Source organism: Schistocerca serialis, chromosome 9, assembly GCF_023864345.2.
Source record: "Schistocerca serialis cubense isolate TAMUIC-IGC-003099 chromosome 9, iqSchSeri2.2, whole genome shotgun sequence".
Lineage (NCBI taxonomy): Eukaryota > Metazoa > Arthropoda > Insecta > Orthoptera > Acrididae > Schistocerca > Schistocerca serialis.
In genome coordinates, this window is record NC_064646.1 from 424920749 (window position 1) to 424945549 (window position 24801).

Consider the following 24801-nt stretch of genomic DNA (forward strand, 5'->3'; position numbering starts at 1 on the left):
ATATATCAACGCCCATTAGCATCCGAAGGTATTAATACAATTCTAATTTTGTTCTAGACTGCTGCAGGTCATCAATGGTGTCTGTTCTTTTGGACATATCCATATAAGTAAATGGAAATTTGGGTCAGTCATGGAGGCATGGTGGGATGGTTGAGGCAGTTAAGGCAACTGCTTGTGTAAAGTGGAAAATCCAGGTTTGAGTCCCAGGCTGGCACAGATTTTCATTGTCAACAATACACTGTGCATCTGTAGTCTCATCATACTTGCAATTGCAAACATATTTCTTAATAAATTTATCTGTGATTACTATTGAATGTGATACCCATACTGAAATTGGTGATATTTTCAAGTATTTTATGAATACTGAAGCTCATAAACTATATTTCCTGTATATATTTTTGTTGTTTTTGAATCACTAATTACATATTTTAGTATTTCACACATGTTAATAAATGAAGATTCTACAAAATGTAATTTCGTATAAATCCTATAACAAAATAAAATCTGAATAAATTTTCGAATGTCTGGACTATATAAGCTAATCAACGTAATTACACCATATGGGGTGCCAAGGTAGTGCCCACATCCAAGTGACATATGTGCTAGAGCCTTCTCAGTCTGCATCTTCAGATGGTACACCATTTGTATAGAGGTGTCTACACTGTTAGAAGGTGAGTGTGCAGGTGGTTGCATTGTGTGTAACATGTAGCTAACCAGTATCATCTGCCTGAGCTCAACATCTCCTTCATTATGAAGGAATGCTGACTTAATTTTTCAGGCGGATATACGAGAACAGACAAACAATGTAGTGCAGAGGCAAGGGTATCATTATGATCCTGATGACACCTGAAAGAATCTGCTTGCAGTGTGGGATTCGAGATGAGAACTGAACTAATAGTGCAAGCTTAGTCTTGGGCATAACTAGACCTATAAGTAATTATATACCTATGTAACTATGTTTTATTGTTTTATTAAGCTGGTATGTCAATGTTCATTGTAAAATTATCTGTGGATGAATACAAAACTAACATACACATCTAATATTATTCTTATACAGAGTCCAATTTCTTCATGAAAGTTCCTGAGAAGACCTATTACCAAATAATGACATAAATATAGAAATATTATAAACAGGTTATTGCTTATAAAACAACTGAGCAAATAGAATTTTTGTGATGTTGCTCAAGATACTCAAGTTTAATGAAAGCAGTGATATGACTACAAAAACTTGTTGTATATAGTCTGTCCATGAACCACGGACCATGCAGAAGCAGGGTGGCTAGTGTGCCTCAGTGATACAGCAGTAGCTTAAGTGCTATTACAATGGAGAGATATCTGTCTGTGGGTCAGACAAACCTTTAGTTCCTGAAGAGAAGTAGCAGGCTTTTCAGTAGTTGCTGAGGCAACTGCCTTGATGATTGCATTCATATCAACTTATACATTAGTATTCTCAAATGGCTGCTTGTATGGGATAACTACAGCTTTTATATTTTGTGAGGGCATGCTGCTCTGCTGTATGGTTTTATAATGAAGGCATTCTCTAGCATAAAATGAATTATCTGAATGGGATGGAAGTCAGCAAATGTGACATCAGACAAATGTTTACAACTTCAGGCAAAAATGAATGATTTATTTGGAAGAAAGAGTTTCACAAACTGAACAAACCAGTAACACATTGGTCTACCTCTGGGTCTTATGCCAGTAGTTATTCAACTTGGCATTGACTGAAAGAATTGTTGGATGATCTTCTGAGGAATATCATGCCAAATTTTGCACAATTGGTGCATTAGGTCACCAAATTCTGAGCTGGTTGGAGGGCACTGCCCATAATGTTCCAAATGTTCTCAATTTGGGAGAGATCTGACGACCTTACTGGCCAAGGTAGGACTTCAAAAGCATGAAGACGATTCTCATTGTATGTAGGCAGACATTATCTTGCTGAAATGTAAGCCCTGATGGCTTTCCATAAAGGACAACAAACTGGGGCATAGAAAATCATCGACATATTGCTGTGCTGTATGTGTGCTATGGATGAAAACCAAAGGGGTCCTGCTATAAAATGAAAAGGCACCCCAGACCATCACTCCTGTTTGTCAGACTGTATGGCAGGTTACAGTCAGGTTGGTATCCCACCACAGTCCGGGAATTTCCAGACAAATCTTTGGTGGTAATTGGGGACTGGAATCTCACTGACTGGTATAGAATTTTCTTCAGTGATGAGTCCTGCTTCTAACTGAGCCCCAATGACAAGTGAAGATGTGTCTGGAAATGCCCCAGACAGCAGTATTATACCAACTTGTCACCCACTATATGGTCTGACAACCAGCTGCCATGGTCTGGGGTGACATTTTGTTTCACAGAAGGACCCCTTTGGTTGTCATCTGCAGCACCTTGCAGAACTGTAGTATGTCAATGATATTCTACGCTCCATTTCATTGTTCTCCATGAGAAAGTATCCTGGGCTAACATGTCAGCTAGATAATGTTCATCCACACATGGAAAGTTTCTACTGCATGTCTTCATGCTTGCCAAAGCCTACCGTTGGCCAGCAACATGCAGAAAAATTCAGATATTATGGGAAGGGCTTTGCAACAAACTTGGGATTTTGATGATCTAAGGCACCAATTGGACAGAATTTGACATGATATCCCTCAGGAGGCCATCCAACAACTCTGTCAATCAATGTCAAGCCAAATAACTCCTTGCATAAGGGTCAGAGGCGCCCCAACACATTATTGACTTGCTCAATTTGTGAAGCTCTTTCTTTCGAATAAGTCATCAAATTTTTCTAAAACTGTATTCATTTTCTGCACATATACATCACATCTACCAATTTACATCCCATTCAGATAATTCATTTGTGGTGCATTGTGCTTTTTGTCTTAGAATGTATTTCAGAGGCCAAATACACATTTGGATTTTTGGACACAAACCAATCAGGAGGTTGTTGTCATCAGGCAAAACAAAACTGGCATTCTGTGAGTTGGAGATACACATGACCTAATAAAAATCCTTAGATAACATATGAGCTACTGAATTCATCTGACAAAAATAGTAAATATTAAAATGTATTGTATGAAATGGACGAAAGAGAATACAAACATCTAAAAAAAATAAATGTACAGAGAGTCCACACGTCTCAGTAGGAATGGTTAGAGGACAAATCAAGGCTACTAGGGGAATGCAGATGCTGCCTATAGCAACATTAGAGAGATCTTTGGAGAAAAGAGAAGCAGTTGTAAGAATAAAAGAGTTCATATGACGTGCTAATAACAAGCAAGAAAGGAAGGAACTGAAAGCTGGAAGTAATACAGAGAAAGGCTGAACAAGGGAAATGTACTTGAAGAGAGTATTATTGAACTGGAACAGGAAGTAAATGAAGATGAAATGAAACATATTGTTTTGTGAAAAAATTTGACAGAGTAATGGAAAGCCTAAGTCAAAACAGGGCCCATTGAGTAGACATCATTTCATCAGAATTATTGAGGTCCTTTTGAGAGACAGCCATGACAGAACTATTCCAGCTATTGTGAAAGATTATAAGATTGGCAAAATACTTTGAGACCTAAAAAATTATCACTATTCCAAAGAAGACAGGTGGTGATAGAGGTGAATACTAGAGAGCTGTTAGTTTAATAAGACATGGTAGCAAAATACTAACAAAAATTATTTACAGAAGAATGAAAAACTTGTAAAAACTGATCTCAGGGAATATCTGTTTGACTTCTGGAAAAAAGTAGAAACATGCTTGTCAATGTTGTCCTCAGAACTTATCTTAGAAGATAGGTTGAAGACAGGTAAACCTGCATTAAATATCTGTAGATTTAGAGAAAGCTACTGACAATGTTGACTACAGTATGCTTTTTGAAGTTCTGAAATTAGGAGGAATAAAATACAGCGAGTTACTTAAAACTTGTATGGAAATCAGGTGGCAATCATAAGAGTGAAGGACACAAAAGGAAAAGACTAGCTGGGAAGAGAATAAGATAGCATTTTACTCTATCCATAATGTTACTTGATCTGTAGACCTACATGGAGAAAGCAGTAAAGGAAACATCTGCAAAGGGAATTAAAGTTCAAAACGAGTTGGAAGAGCAGCCCTGCAGTGTATAGTACCTTAAAACAAAAGTGAGGCAAGGGTAATGGAACACAGTCAAATTAAATTAGGTGATGTTAAAGTAATGAACGTTAACTGCATTATTACATCCATTCTGAAATGAGTACTCAGGAAAGTCCATGTAAGACTGCATATTCTGTATGCCACCGGATTCAGATTTATATATCATGTAACAAGTTAAATCTTTTGTGACTCCAGATGCAGATGCTCATTTTAACAACTCTCATAATAAGTCAGACAGTATTTTGAACTGCAGACTGCTGAGCAGATATGCAGGCAACTTCTCTCATGGTGACTTCCTAATGGCTTATACCATGTAATTACCAGCTTGGCCAGCTCAAACAAGCAAATATAAACCTTACTATTTCTGCCATCAAGAAGATAACATTTGACATTCTATGGTATGATCACAATAACTGATATTTGAGTAGGCTGGTTTGTTCTTGTGTAATTTCTCAATTAATGTCAGCCTTTTTATTTAAGAATTCTTACAATAGGCAGGCTAGTGTAAAACTTATCAGTAGTTACATTCCTGCCATTACCTATTAGATAAGTAATATATATTTTTTAGTTTTGTTTTTCATTTGCTGAAAGGCCCATCTATCTCTGTGTCTACATGTACAATATCTGATCAAAAGCATATGGAGACTACTAATGGAAATGAATGTAGAATGTATGCACTTTTCATCTTTATGATGTTTAGTGTTCTTCTGTGTCCACACTGAATAATATGCCTGAATCTCTATGGAGAAAGAGCAGCCCATTCTTGCTCAAGAGGTGAAACCAGAGAAAGTAGTGTTATTGGATGTGGGGGCCTAGAGTGAAGTTTACTTTCTAGGTCATGCCACATGTATTCAATATTGGGCTCAGCCAGTACTCTTGTGACACCAATGTATTTCAGGAATGTCATTGTCAACAAACCACTGTTTCATATGGCTGTTTTATGACAGGCTGCATTGTCATACTAATACATTCCTGTGGTTCTACTTTATGCAATGCTGCAAAATGTGTTCATATCCTTCTGGATTTAGATTTTTCTTAAGTGCAATGAAAGAGACCACACTCTAACCATGAAAAATATCTCAAAAATGCAACACCTCCTTCTCCGTACTTCACCATTTGCACTACACATGGTGGCAGGTAACGTTCTCCAGGCATTTTCGCCAAATCCAAACCTTTCCTTCTGATTGCCATAGGGTAGAGCATAATTCATAATTAAAATCACTCATTTAAAATCATCCACTGCCCAGTGGAATCACTCTATACACTACCTCAAGCACTGTTTAGCACTGACTGCAGAAATATGTGGCTTATGTCACAGTGGTAAACCACTGCACTCATTATTTTTAACTCCCTATGTATAGTCATTGTGCCAATTGGAATGCTGGTGGCAGTTTGGAACTCACAAGTGATTTCTTCCACTGATTTCATGCAATTTCTTACAAACCACCTTCCATAATGCTTGATAGTCCCTGTCCTTCAGTTCATTGTGTCTGGCTGGTCTTGGTTTTTACTTAGGTTCTTCATTTGCATTTTCACTTCACAGTCACATCACCAACAATTGACTGGTGCAGCTTTAGATGGAATGAAATGTCCCTGATGAGTCTGTTACTGAAGCAATATCTAATGACAAGCCCACTTCACAGAGCTCTTCAACAGACCCATTCTCTTGTTAGTGCTTCCCTACTGACAACACGTTACTCCCTGACTCCTTCTATATTGGTGGACTTGGCCCTTGTGACATCTAGTGGTCAATTCAGCATTACAAAGGGTAATGCATTTGATCACTTAGTGTAATTCAGAGTTCATAAAATGAAATGTTGTACAGTCAGTAATAGGACATGCTCCTCTAATATTACCTTAGTTGATAGCAGGAATATTTTCAAATCTTGTATAAGTTAAAATTATCTCAGCTGTTTCACTAAAAGAATTTCATATGATTTTGTATATGGTGCATTATATTTAAGGATAAAATGAAATAAATTTGTTACAATGATATATACTAACTCTGTATGTACAGTTAAAATCACTCTGCTTTTAGAAATATTTGCAATTACAAAATATCTGGTATACTTAAAATTGACAATCTGATAATATTTATTAAATTTATTTCTGGAGTCATTTACAAAATAATGATATAACTTGGTGAAGATTCTTCTTTTGTCAAGAAAGTTTGTAAACTGTTTTGTTTTGTAAACTCTTCAGAATATTGTTAGTGCTGCAGAATGAGTAAGTAAGTAAGTAGTAGTAGTAGTAGTAGTAGTAGTAATGGGCATGCCTCTGATGGAATCAGTCATGTTCCTTTTTATACTTGGCAATAACAATGTAAATTTCTGTTTTAAAGTGAAGATTGTAAGGCTGTGTGACATAGAAGAATGGAATAAAATAAAAAAGTTATAGGAACAACAATAACACAACAGCATTACTTAATATTTAACGTATCATCTGGAACCCAAAAAGTTAAAGCATTTAAACCTGGAGAATCTACCCTTAGATGTGACGAATTGCAGACGACAATGAGAAAATGAAGAAAAGTAAAAAAGTTATTTCTACATCTTACACCTTTTGAAGCTTTTGAAAGGAATTAATCTTTATGAACAGATGGAAAACATATGTGATGGGTGAGAGGGTAAGATTAAAAGTCCACCAAAGCAAAAGAATATGACATCTCTCTCACACATTTTTGGCAGATATTCTCAGAAGGAATATCACTCTCAGAATGGAAAGAGCTGTTCATCAGTTATGACATGTTTCTCTTATCTCTAAGGTTTTTATCACTGAAGCAAATAAAGAGAAGTAAAAACAGGAATCTTCTACAGTATATGGCACAGTAACTGCAAATACATCAGTCCCATCTATATCCAAAAGTTTTTAAATAAAGATGGCAAGCTTTGTTAAGTTCCTGCCACAGACCCAGAAAGACATTTATTTCCACATGACATGTATCTTGCACATCACAAGATCTGTCAATTTGTGCACAAATGTGCATTAAGTGTGCTTCAGAAGATATGACAATTTTTTCTGTTGATTTATCATCCAAATAAAAGAGAAAAGATTTCCATGGGGTTCTCTGCTATTGTTGCCAAAACACTGATACAAATAGATTTTGTAGTGATCAGCAAGCAGACATGTGTGCTTCTGAATTAACACTGAAAAATACACTCCTGGAAATGGAAAAAAGAACACATTGACACCGGTGCGTCAGACCCACCATACTTGCTCCGGACACTGCGAGAGGGCTGTACAAGCAATGATCACACGCACGCCACAGCGGACACACCAGGAACCGCGGTGTTGGCCGTCGAATGGCGCTAGCTGCGCAGCATTTGTGCACCGCCGCCGTCAGTGTCAGCCAGTTTGCCATGGCATACGGAGCTCCATCGCAGTCTTTAACACTGGTAGCATGCCGCGACAGCGTGGACGTGAACCGTATGTGCAGTTGACGGACTTTGAGCGAGGGCGTATAGTGGGCATGCGGGAGGCCAGGTGGACGTACCACCGAATTGCTCAACACGTGGGGCGTGAGGTCTCCACAGTACATCGATGTTGTCGCCAGTGGTCGGCGGAAGGTGCACGTGCCCGTCGACCTGGGACCGGACCGCAGCGACGCACGGATGCACGCCAAGACCGTAGGATCCTACGCAGTGCCGTAGGGGACCGCACCGCCACTTCCCAGCAAATTAGGGACACTGTTGCTCCTGGGGTATCGGCGAGGACCATTCGCAACCGTCTCCATGAAGCTGGGCTACGGTCCCGCACACCGTTAGGCCGTCTTCCGCTCACGCCCCAACATCGTGCAGCCCGCCTCCAGTGGTGTCGCGACAGGCGTGAATGGAGGGACGAATGGAGACGTGTCGTCTTCAGCGATGAGAGTCGCTTCTGCCTTGGTGCCAATGATGGTCGTATGCGTGTTTGGCGCCGTGCAGGAGAGCGCCACAATCAGGACTGCATACGACCGAGGCACACAGGGCCAACACCCGGCATCATGGTGTGGGGAGTGATCTCCTACACTGGCCGTACACCACTGGTGATCGTCGAGGGGACACTGAATAGTGCACGGTACATCCAAACCGTCATCGAACCCATCGTTCTACCATTCCTAGACCGGCAAGGGAACTTGCTGTTCCAACAGGACAATGCACGTCCGCATGTATCCCGTGCCACCCAACGTGCTCTAGAAGGTGTAAGTCAACTACCCTGGCCAGCAAGATCTCCGGATCTGTCCCCCATTGAGCATGTTTGGGACTGGATGAAGCGTCGTCTCACGCGGTCTGCACGTCCAGCACGAACACTGGTCCAACTGAGGCGCCAGGTGGAAATGGCATGGCAAGCCGTTCCACAGGACTACATCCAGCATCTCTACGATCGTCTCCATGGGAGAATAGCAGCCTGCATTGCTGCGAAAGGTGGATATACACTGTACTAGTGCCGACATTGTGCATGCTCTGTTGCCTGTGTCTATGTGCCTGTGGTTCTGTCAGTGTTATCATGTGATGTATCTGACCCCAAGAATGTGTCAATAAAGTTTCCCCTTCCTGGGACAATGAATTCACGGTGTTCTTATTTCAATATCCAGGAGTGTAGTTCACTTTTGGTTGTAATTGTGTGTAGAATTTTGAACTGCTTCTGAGGAATCTGGATTCCTTACTGGGCTATCTGTCAGACAGCAACTTGCAGTTCATAGTCTGTGGTGACTTCAATGTAGATTTTCTAAAGGATCCTGATAAGAAAAATGATCTAAAAACTTTATTTGGATCATAGAATTTGATCTCATTAATTAACTTTCTATCTTGAGTGGATAAAGATAGTAGTACCCTAATTGATAATATTTTCTGTGGTGAGGCTCAAAGTAAGAAAATAACTGTTTACCAAGTAACAAATGCTCACTCTCATCATGATGAACAGTTAGTTGGGATAAATAATACAGTGCCTTATAGTATGGACAGTGGACACTCTCAGTGGAAATCAGTTACAACAATTAATGACTCCAGGACAAATGGTTTTTAGAATACTTTAGAAAGGATGACCTGGGATGAAATTTATATTGAACCAATTGCTAATGTAAAATTTAAACTATTCCTTGATAATTTCATATAATTATTTCAAAATTGCTTCCTGCATAAGCTGATCAGACAGAACATTAAACCATCATGTAAGAAACCATGGATCACTAAAGGGATTAATGTATCTTGTGAAAGAAAAAGGGATTTGCATCTGTTGGAAAGAACAAGTAAAGATCCTGCAGTTGTTGTAAACTATAGAAATTACTCAAAATAACTAAGAAAGGTTATCATAAAATCAAGGAACACAGATATGTCAGAAATACATAGTTCTGAAAACAGACTTAGGGCTATATGGAATGTAGTGAAATGAGACAGGACAACCAGACCAGAACAGGATAACATCACCATTGAACTGAATGGAAGGACTATAAATGATGAAACACAGGTAGAAAATATATTTAATAATCATTTCTTAAATATAGTAGAAAGTATAGAGACAAGCACTTCACAAGAAAAATTGTGGCAGTATGATGAAAAAATAGCTCTCTTGAAATTCAGACATATGAATGTACCCCCAACTACTCCTTCAGAAATTAATAAAAATACACATTCTCTAAAAAATAAGAGCTCATCTGGTTTTGAGGGTGTTTCCAATAGAGTACTAAAGACTTATTCCCATACAATTGGTGTGGTCTTATCTCAAATATCTAATGCATCACTATTTCAAGGCATTTCTCTACAGAGAGTGAAATCTGCCATTCTTAGACCACATCTAACAAAAGTAATAAGAGAGATTTCAGAAATTACTGATCTGTTTCACTGCTGATATCATTTTCCATAACTGATGAGAAGCCGATGTATTGTAACAATTATATTCTCAGCAAATCACCGTTTGAGTTTCAGAACAGTTGGTGTGCTGAGAATGCCATTTACATGTTAAGTCACCAATTTTGACAAGCATTAAATAATAAAAAAGTGCTGTTTGGTATTTCTTGTAACCTATCTAAGGCATTTGATCATATCAATCACTGTATTCTCCTAGATAAATTGAAGTTTTATGAGACTGATGATACAACTTACCAACAGATAATGTCAACCTAATAAAATAATGCAGCAAGTTGTACTTAGTAATGAAGAAAATGTAGTCTGGAGACATAACTCTGCCTGGGGAGAAATCACAAATGGGGTTCCCCAAGGCTCAGTCTTAGGTCCATTATTGTTCCTCATATATGCTGTTTCAAATGGTTCAAATGGCTCTGAGCACTACGCGACTGAACTTCTGAGGTCATCAGTTGCCTGGAACTTAGAACTAATTAAACCTAATGAACCTAAGGACAAATCCATGCCCGAGGCAGAATTCAAACCTGCGACCGTAGCGGTCGCTCGGCTCCAGACTGTAGCATCCAGAGCCGCATGGCCACTCTGGCCGGCTATACACTGGTGTCCAAAATTAAAGCAACAAACATAAATTTTGCAAGGTTGCTTTTATATTGCACAAAACTGTATAATCAATAAATAACTCAGAACTTAGACAACTGCAAGATGCATAATGGTAGACAAAATAATTTTTCAGTTTTTTCAAACTTAATATATTTACACACACCTCCGCACAACTGATTAATTCCCTCAGTTTGGGATATGACCTCCTCTGGCAGCAATACAGGCCTGACAAATGGCAGAGCAAGCTGTGAATGGTAATACCAATCTCATTTTGTGGCAATAATACCCATTCTTCCTGCAGCACTGCTTGCAAGTCTTGGAAAGTGGTTGGTGGATGCCGACATGATGCAATCTGTGTTCCTAGTGCATCCAACATGCTCTATGGGATTCAAATTGGGAGAGCAAGCAGATCGTGCCATAGGGGCGATATCTTCCATTTCCAAGAAACACTCAACCACGCACGCTCTATGAGATCGAGCATTATCATCCAGCACCTATCAACAACTACACAGGAGGTCCCAAGATCTCGTCAATACCTGACAGCAGTTAAACCTTGTTGATTTAACAATACAGTTTCATGAAGAGGTGTCTGAATGGTTAACATAATACCTGATCACACTTTAGGGATCATCCTCGATATCAGTCTCTTTCCACAATGGTCTGGTCCCAAAATCGTGATCCACATTCCTTGCACATGTGAACCCATTGAGAATCACTGCCCAGACCATATTGGGGCTTATATGTGAAGAAAACATTGATCCACCATTAGACGGTCTAGCTGGCTTGTTGACGGCTTCTCTCTAGACTTTCCCTTCTGTGAAAATGCATCAGAGGTTCATATACAGAAGGTCTCTGACAATAAAGGCCACTCTGCCAAAGCCTTCTGTACACTGCTTGTCATGCTACAACACATCCAGTGGATACTGCTGAGTCAGACGCCAGTTGCCATGCAGTACTGAGGCAGTACCATCATGCCCTTACAGCCAAATAACGATTCTTTCTTTCTAATACTACACGTGGTCAGCTCTGCCCTCATCTTTGGGATACAGTTTCAATCTCCATAAACTGTCGCCATATCTGAAAAAGTACAGAATGATTCACAATAAGCCACTGGGCCACACCAGTGTGCGACTGTCCTGCTTCCATTCTTCCTATGGACCTCCACTGCAGAGAGCCTGTAGGTATCTTCTCTGTGCCATACTGCGCCATCTGCGACTGTGTACATAGCAACTGTGGATATGGGATTACCCAGCAAACACTGTCCCATTTGATAGGTGCCCTGGGGTCATCATCAGCATGACTGTCTGTTGATCAGAATGCCATCTTCCATGCAGAAGATGATCATACTGACATCTGTTGATATTTTGTATGATTATATCATGAGTTAGGCACAGGATAGGGAAACAGTAGTTTATTGCTTTAATTTTGGGCACCAATAAATGTAAACAATTTCTGACTGACATACAACAAGCAGAATTAGTTTTTTTCCATATGATACTAGTATTGTAATCAATCCAAGCATACACACAGACACAGAAGAAATGGCAAACAATGTTGTTAAAAATATCATTCACTGATTTTCTGTGAACAGTCTCAGCCTCAGTTTTAAAAAGACAACATACTCACTTCTGCACAGCTAGAGGTATCACACTAGTGATAAGTAGAAATATGGTGAGGAAGCCACCATTAAAAACTTTGTTCCAGATAAAGCATGGTTTAAACAGAGTCTGAAAGACTTTTCAATAGGCAACTCTTTTCACTTCATAGATGAATATCTTAATAGAGACTGTTAGGCAAGCTTAAGTAAAAATATCTTTTATATATCATTTTTGACAGCACTTGGTGACAATAGTCAAGATTAGGTATTTTTTGTATGATAAATTTATTAACAGTGCATAACAGTTCATTCTGACAGCGTGTTAATTCTGTAAATATTAGCTGTTCCAGTTTACTATGTTGCATTCACCTATTTTGACAATCTCCTGACAAATGATCAGGATAGAAAGTATTATATTCAAATGTTTTTTTTTATGTTATATTTTCTGACATGTTCCACACCCAAGAGAATCATATCATTTTTTGGGTCTAAGGAAAGAAAACTGAATCTAATCTCATCTAATCTTTGAATGTATACAATGTTGGTACTTACTGATAGTCACATCAAAGGCAATGACTTATCTTCAGGCTGAAAATCTCTGGAGGTTTTCGGGTGCTGTGGTTGGCCGCAAAAGAGATGGTTGTTGATTGGGGTGGGGCAATCTGAAGCATGGTGGGCCTGACGTGAATGGCAAGCCAAGAGAATTGCCCACTAACAGGCAGTGTGTTTGGAGCCTTGCTGAAAACAGTGGTACTGCAAGAGTGTCAGTGCTTGAAAGGAAAAGTGATAGATGCATTTTGTAGCAATGTAAGCATGCGCGAAGCTGGTGTTTTATTTAAGGTATGATTGTACTGTGCCTCCACCGAGAGTTTACTGAAGATGTCTCTTGGAACTGCTGTTGTCCCGGTCTCTCTCTTGTGAAATACTAAGTACTATTTGTGATTTGGAAACAAGGTGCTGAATTTAATAGTGGTCAATCTTTGCAATGTGTCAGTGGTGTTTTAAAAGGGACACTAAAGTCATCCTTATAAGGCTCTAAAGTAATAGCCTGGTGTTTCTCTAATACTTTCGGTAGCAGTCTGACACTCCTGACCTCATTAGGGGTGCTCGGATATTACTTGTTAAACTGATGAACTGATGTTGTTCCCAGTGTGTAACAAACAACTGTTGCAGGTTAATGAAACCAGTGTCTAAGGCTTGTGGATATGAGGACATGGTCTGTGGCGATGAAACTCCATGTAATGTTGCTTCTGTAAAAGGAATACACGCTATATATACTTTCTACGCTGCAGCTTCATGGCAACAGGTTTGGTGTACTACAGCGTTCTCATACTAACTTCCAGTCATTATATTGTATTAAGTGTGCTATTTATACTTGAGGTGACTATTGCACAGCGCTGATAAATAAATCTGACCTTGTATTGTATACTTAATCAATCAACTGTGACTAATTTTATTGGGACCAAATTCTCTGCTTCCATAACAAAAGAGACCATTTCCTTGACTTGTCATACATTTGAGATCCTTTCACTGTGTCTGGTCACTATAGTGCAGTTTCATATACAAGTTTGACCTGGTACTGTATACTAAATCAGTCAACTCTACAACTAATTATATTGGGTCCAAATTTCCTGCTTCCACAACAAATGATATAATTTCCTTGCCTTTTTATAGGTTTTAGATCCTTGCACTGTGTCTGATGATTTTTGTAGTGTAGAAGGGTGACAACCAGTATCTGGTTTGTGACGGTGTCCACCGGTACTCCATATCGGTACATATGACACAAATAAATCAGGACCAAAGGTTTTGAGATGTGGTATGAGAGGAACTTTTGTTACTCTGAAGCCATGTATAACTATGCATCCTCGGCGTGAGACTAGATTGTACAGGGTGATTCAAAAAGAATTCCACAACTTTAGGAATTTAAAACTCTGCAACAACAAAAGGCAGAGCTAAGCACTATCTGTCGGTGAATTAAGGGAGCTATAAAGTTTCATTTAGTTGTACATTTGTTCGCTTGAGGCGCTGTTGACTAGGCGTCAGCGTCAGTTGATGCTAAGATGGCGACTGCTCAACAGAAAGCTTTTTGTGTTATTGAGTACGGCAGAAGTGAATCGACGACAGTTGTTCAGCATGCATTTCGAATGAAGTATGGTGTTAAACCTCCTGACAGGTGGTGTATTAAACGTTGGTATAAATAGTTTACAGAGAATGGGTGCTTGTGCAAAGGGAAAAGTTCTGGACGGCCGAGAACAAATGATGAAAATGTAGCACGCATCCAGCAAGCATTTGTTCGCAGCCCAGGAAAATCGACTCGCAGAGCTAGCAGAGAGCTGCAAATTCCACAATCAACTGTATGGAGAGTCCTACGAAAAAGGTTAGTTATGAAACCTTATCATCTGAAATTGGTTCAAGCACTGTCTGCAGCTGATAAGATTAAAAGAATCGATTTCTGTGGTTTTATCCTTGCTCAAATGGAAACAGATGAATCTTTCGTTTCAAAGATTGTGTTTAGTGATGAAGCAACTTTCCACACTAACGGGAAAGTCAACCGTCACAATGTCTGTATATGGGGCACTGAGAATCCGCGGGAAACAACTCAGTATGAACGTGACTCACCTAAGGTGAACGTTTTCTGTGCCATTTCAGCCAATAAAGTTTTTGGTCCCTTTTTCTTCGAAGGTGCTATTGTAACTGGACTACAGTATCTGGAGATGTTAGAGAATTGGCTGTTCCCTCAGCTCGAACAAGAAGCACAACAATTCATATTTCAGCAGGATGGAGCGCCACCACATTGACACTTATCTGTCCGTAACTACCTGAACGTCAACTACTCGAGGCGATGGATCGGCCACCAGGCAGCCCGTGACAGAGCAGTTCATCACTGGCCTCCAAGAAGCCCTGATCTTACCCCCTGCGATTTTTTCTTATGAGGGTATGTTAAGGATATGGTGTTTCGGCCACCTCTCCCAGCCACCATAGATGATTTGAAACGAGAAATAACAGCAGCTATCCAAACTGTTACGCCTGATATGCTACAGAGAGTGTGGAACGAGTTGGAGTATCGGGTTGATATTGCTCGAGTGTCTGGAGGGGGCCATATTGAACATCTCTGAACTTGTTTTTGAGTGAAAAAAAACCTTTTTAAATACTCTTTGTAATGATGTATAACAGAAGGTTATATTATGTTTCTTTCATTAAATACACATTTTTAAAGTTGTGGTATTCTTTTTGAATCACCCTGTATATTATGTACATGAACTAAACAGCTGGCCATTAATCATGTAAACTTTCATGGCAACCTTTCACAAGCGACTGAAAAGAGAATGGTGAGTGGAGAAGATGCACCTTTGGTCAATTCAGTCCATATAGCTGTCACAAGCACTTGGTCCAAAGACCATGGATTTCGGGAAAAAGATGATGAGTCACTTGCAGTTTGCTTTCAGTTGAACAAATGAGATATAATAAAAGTATTCCATGAGACTGTCTTTGACAGTTGGGAGAATTTTGATGGAAATTGTGAGAACAAAATGAAGTACCCCCCCAAATTTGCTTCCATTCACATATACCAGGAAAACAATTCCTGCATCATCTAGCGAATGTGAAAGTGCATTTTCCCAAATGAATCTGATTATTCCTGATGGTACAGCCTCTCTGTTAACAAAAACTGTTTCTCTTACTTCTTGTGAAGTTGAATGGCCCACCACTGACCCATTTTGAATCTTCAAAGTATTTGGAATCTTGGCGGATTCGTGGATGTGATTTCCCTATGGACGCCAACAGCAAGGAAAGAGAGAGAGAGGAGGGATGTACAATGAAAACCTTTCAAAGCTTTGGACAATTTTACAAACAGTAAGATAAAACATTTTAATTTATTTCCCTTTTTAAGTACCCTATAGCTCAAATTTAGGTGTGCTCATCTTACTGTAATTTCTTTTTTGTAACAGATCGCAAATTGAGAACTAATATGTAACACAATAAGACATTTAATAAAAAGTTGTAGATGCACATGAGAGTCTTATTTTTTACCAACACAAATGTTTTTTGTCTCCTTTCGCCATTCTGAAAACAACCTTCTGGCAGTACCGTCTTCTGTTCCAGTTAAGAAACACTCTAAGAAAACAGTAAGGTTGACTAATGGCACAACTAGCGACAATTTTAAAGCGAGCTTAATAATGATGACTGTGCTAAACTTTACTAAGAGCCTAATAATAACTCTCGATTCAATATATTTCTTAATGATTTTGTATCCACTTCTGAAAAGTAGCCCTTGGAAAAAAGTAATTAAATCTACTAATGGGAAGCCATTAAAGAAACATTGGGTCACTATGGGTATCAGAGTCTCTTCACAACAAAAAAACATACTTTTACAAAATAGTCAGAAGAAGTAAAATTCCATAAACAGTCTCATATTATGAACAATACTATAACATATAAAGAAAATTCATAAAAATCCAGGAGTATCCAAATCTTGTCTGAAAATGTCTGACTATACTATAAAATAAATAAACTCAGTATGGAATATTGTTAAAGGGAGACAGAGAAAGAATCCATAGAAGATGACAAAGATGACACTAGTTGTGTTAATGAGAATAAAAGAATTGTAAAAGACAGTTCATGTGTAGCAGATATTTCTTGTAATTAAGTTTCAAAAATATGTGAGAGAATTGGTGCAAACAGTTCAGAAGATAAAAGCAAGACAGTAGCTCAAATACTCAATGCAGAGGATATTTAGTGAAATAAAAATTAGTCTCATTTTTGCAGTTGAAATAAGGAAGTTCATCATGACTGTTAGCAGTGGCTAATATTTCCAATAAGACACTAAAATGTTGTGGCCTTGTAGTATGTGATGTTCTTAGTCTCTTCCATAATGCATCATTAATTCAGAGGGTTTTCAGAAACACAATGAAATATGATTCCACTAATGTCAATAGCTACCGCCCATTGTCAGTCCTCACATCATTTTCTAAAATTGTCATGCACCTGCGTGGTAGTAATATATTTAGCCATTTACACTTTGGATTTCAATAGCATCACATTCTACTAAGTCAGCTATTTACACATTTGCTGACCAATTAATAAAGTCTTAAAACGACAAAATATTTTTAGTTGGAATATTCTGTGACTTATCGAAGCCATCTGGTTCTGTCAACTACAGTATTCTCTTAGAGAACTAAGTATTGTGCAATATGTAGTTCAGTACATACATGGTTTAGATTTTATTCAAAAAACAAAATGCAGGAAGCTACCCTAGGCTGTTACAGTAACGCAAAGAGATACACCACATCTTCCGTACTGGAGAAATTACTATGGCTGTTCCACAGGGTTCTATCATTGTCCCGTGACTATTATTATTGTATGCTTCTAATCTTCTGTTTCACTTTAATCATAAGCCAGAATTAGTCCTGTTTCCAGATTATACAAGATTTGTTATGATCAGAGCTAAGAAACATCAATGGAGAAAACAGTAAATGAAATTTTTGACCAAGTGAGGTGGCGCAGTGGCTAGCACACTGGACTCACATGTGGGAGGATGATGGTTCAATCTTGCATCAGGACATCCTAATTTAGGTTTTCTGTGATTTCCCTACATCACTCCAGGGAAGTGCAAGGATGGTTCCTTTGAAAGGGCATGGCCGACTTCCTTCCCTGTCCTTCTCTGATCTAATGACACTGATGACCTTGCAGTTTGGTCTCTTCCCACAAACAACCTAACCCAACCCAAATTTTTGAAAAAGTTACTGACTGGTTTAAAGCAAATCAGCTAGCTTTAAACAATAAACAAACACAGCTCATCCACTTTTGTACTGTCAAATGTATCCCATCTTCTACTTGGTTAGTAGATCAACGAAAAATAATAAACAGGGTAGGAAGTTCAACTCTTAGATGTGCATAGTGATGAAAACTGGAAGTAGGACAACCATATGGTAGAAATGCTAAAACGTTTAAATTTTTTTTGAAAACAGTAGTACCTAACTTTGGGAACACAGAATTGAGTAAGTTAAGATATTTTGCATATCTTCATCCATTAAATCCTTGTTGGATAATATTCTGCAATAACTCATCACACAGTCAAAAAATATCTATTGCACAAAAAGGCAATTAGAGTTATGTGTTGGGTTAGGGTACATATATCTTGCAGACATCTAATTTTATTGGCTGGGAGTGTTAATCACAACCTCATAGAACAGTTATTCACTTACGATATTATTATCAACAACCCATCAGAATTTGATTGTGAATGAGATATTCCCAAATATAACACTACAAGGAAAAATTATATGCATTACCCCTCAATAAATCAAACTTGGGAACAGAAAGGTGCGATATTCACAGCTATAAAACCCCTAGACATTCTAACCATGTAAGTAAATTGTCTGACAGATATCAGAAGCGTTTTGAAGTATGTATTAAAGATGTTTCCACTTAACAACTCATTCTATACCACAGAGGAATTCTTGAATACAAATAGTTAGTCAGCATGCAGCTGAACAAGTATTGTTCACTTGCATAAAAACATGAAACAACCAGTGGAAAATGAAACTTCATAGGTTGAGAGGTATATGATGTGATTTCAGTGATTACATTACAAAGTCAAATTTACAATTAACTTGACAATACGAGCCCACTTATCAGTATGAGGTGGCACAACCTCTGCCATAGATGCATGCACAGATTTGGTTGGGAAGGGTGTGAGAAACCCGTTATATTCTCTTTTGAGGCAAGTTGTCCCATAAATGATGCAACTGGTCCTTGATATCCTGGATACTGCCACTGAGATGAAGTTGATTTCCGGGATGGTCCTACACATGCTCTAACAGGGCCATGGGAGTATGTCAACATCATGCAAAAAGTTCGTAGACACACATGCCATGTTTAGTGAACCATTGTCGTGTAGAAAAATGGCACTATGGCACTGTCACTTGAAAGGTAGGACATTAAGGTGAAGGATGCTCATAGCATTGTTTTGTGCCATCAGTATTCCCTCAATCATTACCAGCCATGACCTGAAGTCATAATTAATGGCTGTCCACACCATGTTTGTTCTGTATACATGTTTGACTTCATTATATCTATTGTGAGTGTGATCTATGGAACAAGTACCTTACTGTCTAAGTATTTACTTTTATATATTTACCTATGTTTGTTACATAAATAACCCCTCTGAGCTCTTGCCGTTTGTTGAGTTTTAATTCTCCCTGATAGTCAACACAAAGTGATGGGAGCTTGGGTTATTTGTTTTTAAGAATCTCATATATTCAAGGTTCTTGAAATCTTATGATTAAGACAATTCATGCAGACAGAGTCCTTATCTCATACTGGACTTGTGCTTAATAACAACAGAGAATTTAGGATGGGTTGTGCCACTGACAACCGCAAACGAAATTAAAAGTAATTTTCATGTAAGGTATTCCTATCTACAGTTCACAATGAAGTTTGAAAGTCTGGTGCAAATTATCTGTGTACAAATACCTGGAAACTGAAACGAAAACAGTGAAGTATTCTGAGTACTTTTTAAAAAGGAATTCCAATTTTCTTACTATAGTACTAATTAAAACAAGGATGAAGTGATATAATGTGGAGAAACAAATGTTTGTGATATAGGCCACTTTACTTTTATTGAGATAAGTCCATACTGGGTGGTGTTGGCTATTCTCTTCTTTATGTCCATTCCTCATGCTTTAATGGTTGTGGTTATATAAACCATGTAATAAAAAGTATCCGGACAGCCCCAAAAACATATGTTTTTCATTTTAGGTGCTGGCACCTACTGCCAGTTACTCCATATCAGCGACCTCAGTAGTCATAAACCATGCAATAAAAAGTATCCACACAGACCCAAAAACATACGTTTTTCATATTAGGTGCTGCCACCTACTGCCGGTTACTCCATATCACCAACCTCAGTAGTCATTAGACATCATGAGAGAGCAGAAGGGAGTGCTCTGCGGAACTCATGGACTTCGAACGTGGTCAGGTGATTGGCTGTCATTTGTCTGATACGTCTGTTTCCGATGTGATAGTGAAGTGAGAACGTGAAGGGACACGTACAGCACAAAAGTGTACTGCCCTACCTCGTCTGTTGACTGACAGAGACCACCAACAGTTGAAGAGGGTCCTAATGTGTGATAGGCTCAAAAATGGTTCCAATGGCTCTAAGCACTATGGGACTTAACATCTGAGGTCATCAGTCCCATAGACTTAGAACTACTTAAACCTAACTAACGTAAGGATGTCACACACATTCATGCCCGAGGCAGGATTCGAACATGCGACCATAGCAGCAGTGCAGTTATGGGCTGAAGCGCCTAAAACTGCTCGGTCACAGCAACCGGCTTGTAATAAGCAAACATCTATTCAGACCAACACACAGGAATTCCAAACTGCGTCATGATCCACTGCAAGTACTATGGTAGCTCGGCAGGAGGTGAGAAAACTTGGATTTCATGGTTGAGCAGCTGCTCATAAGCCACACATCACGCTTATGCCAGACGATGCCTTGCTTGGTGTAAGGAGCATAAACATCAGACGACTGTTGTGTGGAGTGGACTGTTGTGTGGAGTGACAAATCACAGTACACAATGTGGCCATCGGATGGCAGCACGTATAGTGCCAACAGTAAAATTTGAAGGCAGTGGTGTTATGGTGCGATAGTGTTTTCCATGGAGGGGGCTTGCACCCCTTGTTATTTGGCGTAGCATCATCATAGCCCTGGCCTACATTGATGTTTTGAGTACCTTCTTGCTTTCCACTGGTGAAGAGTAATTCGGGGATGGCGATTGCATCTTCTAATATGATCAAGCCCATGTTCCATGTTCATAATGCACGGCCTGTGGCAGAGTGGTTACATGACAGTAACATGCCTGTAAGGGAATGGCCTGCACAGAGTCGTGATCTGAATCCTATAGAACACCTTTGGGATGTTTCCGAACGCCGACTTCGTGCCAGGCCTCGCTGATTGGCATCGATACCTCTCCTCAGTGCAGCACTCTGTGAAGAATGGACTGCCATGCAACAAAAAAGCTTCCAGCACTTGATTGAACATATGTTACGAGAGTGGAAGCTGTCATCAAGGCTAAGGGTGGTCCAACACCATACTGAATTCGAGCATTACCGACGGAGGGTGCCACGAGCTTGTAAATCATTCTCAGCCAGGTGTCTGGATACTTTTGATCATACAGTGTATGTACTTAACTTCTGGCTGTGATATTATTGACAGATAAAGCACTTCCAATTGCCTCTTAGGATAGGGCAAACCCTCCTCACCCTATTTCTCCACCTATGCAAGATTACATAAAACAAATGTTTAATGAGCGATACGTTGGTCGATGAGGTAAAGTAGTATGTCCTCCTCGTCCATGTGACCTTCACCACTTGACTTCTGGGAATGAAGACATATAAAACATTGTTATATTCCACAGACATCAACAGTGTGAAAACTTAACAAGAATGTGAGTCCCATGCATATGGCCAAATCAGAAGACATCCAACTGAGTTTATAAGTTTTTGTGAATGTTTAAGAAGGAGGACTGAAGGATTTGTAAGAATGAGTCATCTCTGGATTGACCTCTCCTCTAGCATCAATGCAGTGATGGCTTTCATCGGACAGCTTACCTCAATTATCGACAAGTAGTTGCTTCCAGTCTAACACAACAGACCAAAATTCATCTATTGTAGTATATGATATATCTGATTAATAAACAGCTGATTCACTGTACTTTTATTGTGTGATTACATATATTTATAGCCAGAGCTTGATTTCCGGTTTACACTAATTGAAGTTTACTGGCATTTGAAACAATGTAGGAAATACTTTAATAGAATTTTGTTCAACTCTAATTGTTCATGAAATTAAATGTGTTGGTTACTAATTTTAAATATAAATTGAATGGTGTACTTTGCATAAATTACTGGTAATTAAAATTGATGAATGGGACACCACAATTGTAGGCTAATTAAACATTTATTTAATTCTAATGAAAAAATAGATACTGTAAAATTAAATGTTAAAAATATTTGCCATGTAAAATTTAATACTGAAAGGCTATTTTTACAAAAAAATGTGAAACATACATTTATGCTTTCTGCTTTTTGTACTGTGATGATTAAATGACTGTGTTCATGTTTTATTTTATTTTATATTTTTGTAAGTTGTTCAAAATACTGCTTTTAATAATCTCTAATATTGTTTACATTGTCGAAATACATGGCATCTACAACTAAATTCTCTATTTTGTGAGGCAATTGAAAAATAGTAAATCTGTCTTCGTTTCAGGTCTGATTTGCCTGTTGGGTGGAGAAGGACTTAAAATTGCCGTGTAAATTTTTTCAACATCTGGTGCACTTCCGTTGTTGAATTGTTGTCCATAGAAGCAGAAACGGCGTCAGTTCAGGATAAGGCACAAAGTGTACTTTTGTAGCCAGAGTTTTAATCCATTGTAATGGAAATTTGGGTATTTGTGGTAAATTTCCACGGGGCTAAACTGCAGAAGTCATTGGTTCCTAGGCTTACACACTACTTAATCTAACTTAAAGTAACTTATGCTACTGAGAACACACACACCCATGCCCGAAGGAAGACTCCAACCTCCAACGGGGTGAGCAGCGTGAACGCTGCAAGGTGCCTCAATCCGCATGGCTACCCCGAGTGGCCACATTTGAAATAGGGAATCCGTGTTGACATCCTGTATATTGGCAACATCAGATGCAACAGCACATTATTATTAGATGTTAGAGTCAATGTGGGAGTGGCAGTATGAGTCAGTGGAAAAACAGTTGAGTTCAGTTTGGTTTGTACAAATAAATGAACATCTATAAATAAGAAAATAAGATGTATCAAAGCTTTTTGTTAAGCAAAATCCTCACAACCAAATGTCCAAAGTACGTGGTGTAGCAAAAAGAATCATCCAATGTACCACCTCTATATTTCTGAAACTAATAAACATATACAATGAACTTTGTTTTTTGATGAACGGAAAACTCAAAAAGTTTTCTTCATACCTTTTCATAGATGTTCAATATGCCCTCTTGAGATGCACATCATATGTCAATGCGGTATTCAAATTGTTCCCACTCTGCAACGAGCATGTCTTGAGTTACAGCCTCCACAGCTGCTGTTATGTGATGCCTCAGTTCATTCATTGTTGTTAGTAACGGAAGCACATAAACAGTCTTTTACAAACCTCCACAAGAAATGACCACTTACAGTCAGATCTGGTGACCTTGGAGGCCAGTAACCTAACGCTGAATCATTTGGTCCAGTGTGACCAATCCATCACTCAGTAATCCTCTGATTTAAAAATTCCCGGACTTCCAGGTGCCCGTGTGGCCATGCCCCATCGTGTTGGTAAATAAAGTCGTTCATATCAGTCTTCAATTGTGGGAAAAGAAAGTTCTAAAGCATGCTGAGATATGTGTTTCCTATAACAGCGTTCTCAGCAAAAGAAATACGGACCATACACATTTTCCTGTGAAACTGCACAAAACATATTAAATTTTGGAGAGCCCCTCCCATGTTGTGCAATTTAATGTGGTTGTTCCCTACCCGCTATTCTCACATCATCATACTTCACCCTTCCATTTAAATGGAGTGTTTCCTTGTCACTAAACACTATTGTCATCCTCCAGTATGTCAAGAACAAAATTACATAACTCCACACATTACTGTTTCTCTCCTTCACGAAGAGACTGCAGTAGCTGTATTTTGTATGGTTCCATGTGTAAACGTCGACGCAACACACGCCAAACAGACATCGGGGGCGTGTTGAGCTATCGAGCTGCAAGTCGAATGGATTTCTGCGGGCTCCTTGTGGAGCTATTGCTAGGGTGACAAGATGCAATTGTTTAAAAAGGAGGACAAACTACTTCAAAAAGGAGGACAAAGGAAGAAAAAAGAGGACACATCAAACGGGTCAACTGCAGGTGAGGATACCACCCATCAGCTTTGGACAAGTCACGTGACTGCCGGGAATTACCGGTAAAACTAGTAGTTAATTGTTAGTGGTGGTCAGTTGATGATTCCCAGAACAATATTTCTTACGAAAATTTTAAATAATTGATACTTGCATTCACTTATAGGTTGATCAATGATAACATCGACGATCCTGGTGCCACCTACTAACACCACCTTCGTGCATGTTTATCATGAAGGTTGTGCCAATAGTTAAAGTATTTAAGAAAAGAGCAATAGAACGGGGCGAATTGTTAATTTAACTGTATTACAATCAACTATGCGAATAAGCCGGACACTGTAAAAACCCGCCTGGACTCCGGACAAGGAGCTAAAAAGGAGAACATGTCCGCATTAATCCGGACGTGTGGTCACCCTAGCTATGGCGGATGCGTTCGACCTCTGTGTCCCTGGCCTTTGCCTTTACACAAACAACCTGTTTCTCGGAATTGTTCATGCCATTGTTTAATGATCAGTGCTGTAAGAGGATCTACACTATACTTAGTATGAAAGTCACTCTGAACAGATATTACTGACCAACATTGCGCGAGACGTGGCGCTTTCTGTTGTCCCGACATCATTTGGCGCACTCTGCTACTATCTAGCGGGAACCGTGTAAAACTCTTACAGTTTGCTCTTTCCAACAGTGCGTTGTTCACGCACAAAGCTCAAATAATATAATAGTGATGATTTT

At 39.0% G+C, this 24801-nt stretch overlaps 1 protein-coding gene across 1 annotated transcript in view; it reads right to left on the reverse strand.

Moving 5' to 3' along the window:
• Positions 1-24801, reverse strand: part of LOC126419102 (uncharacterized) — a 152099-nt gene that overhangs the window by 107547 nt on the left and 19751 nt on the right. The gene's annotated exons all lie outside the window — the stretch shown is intronic.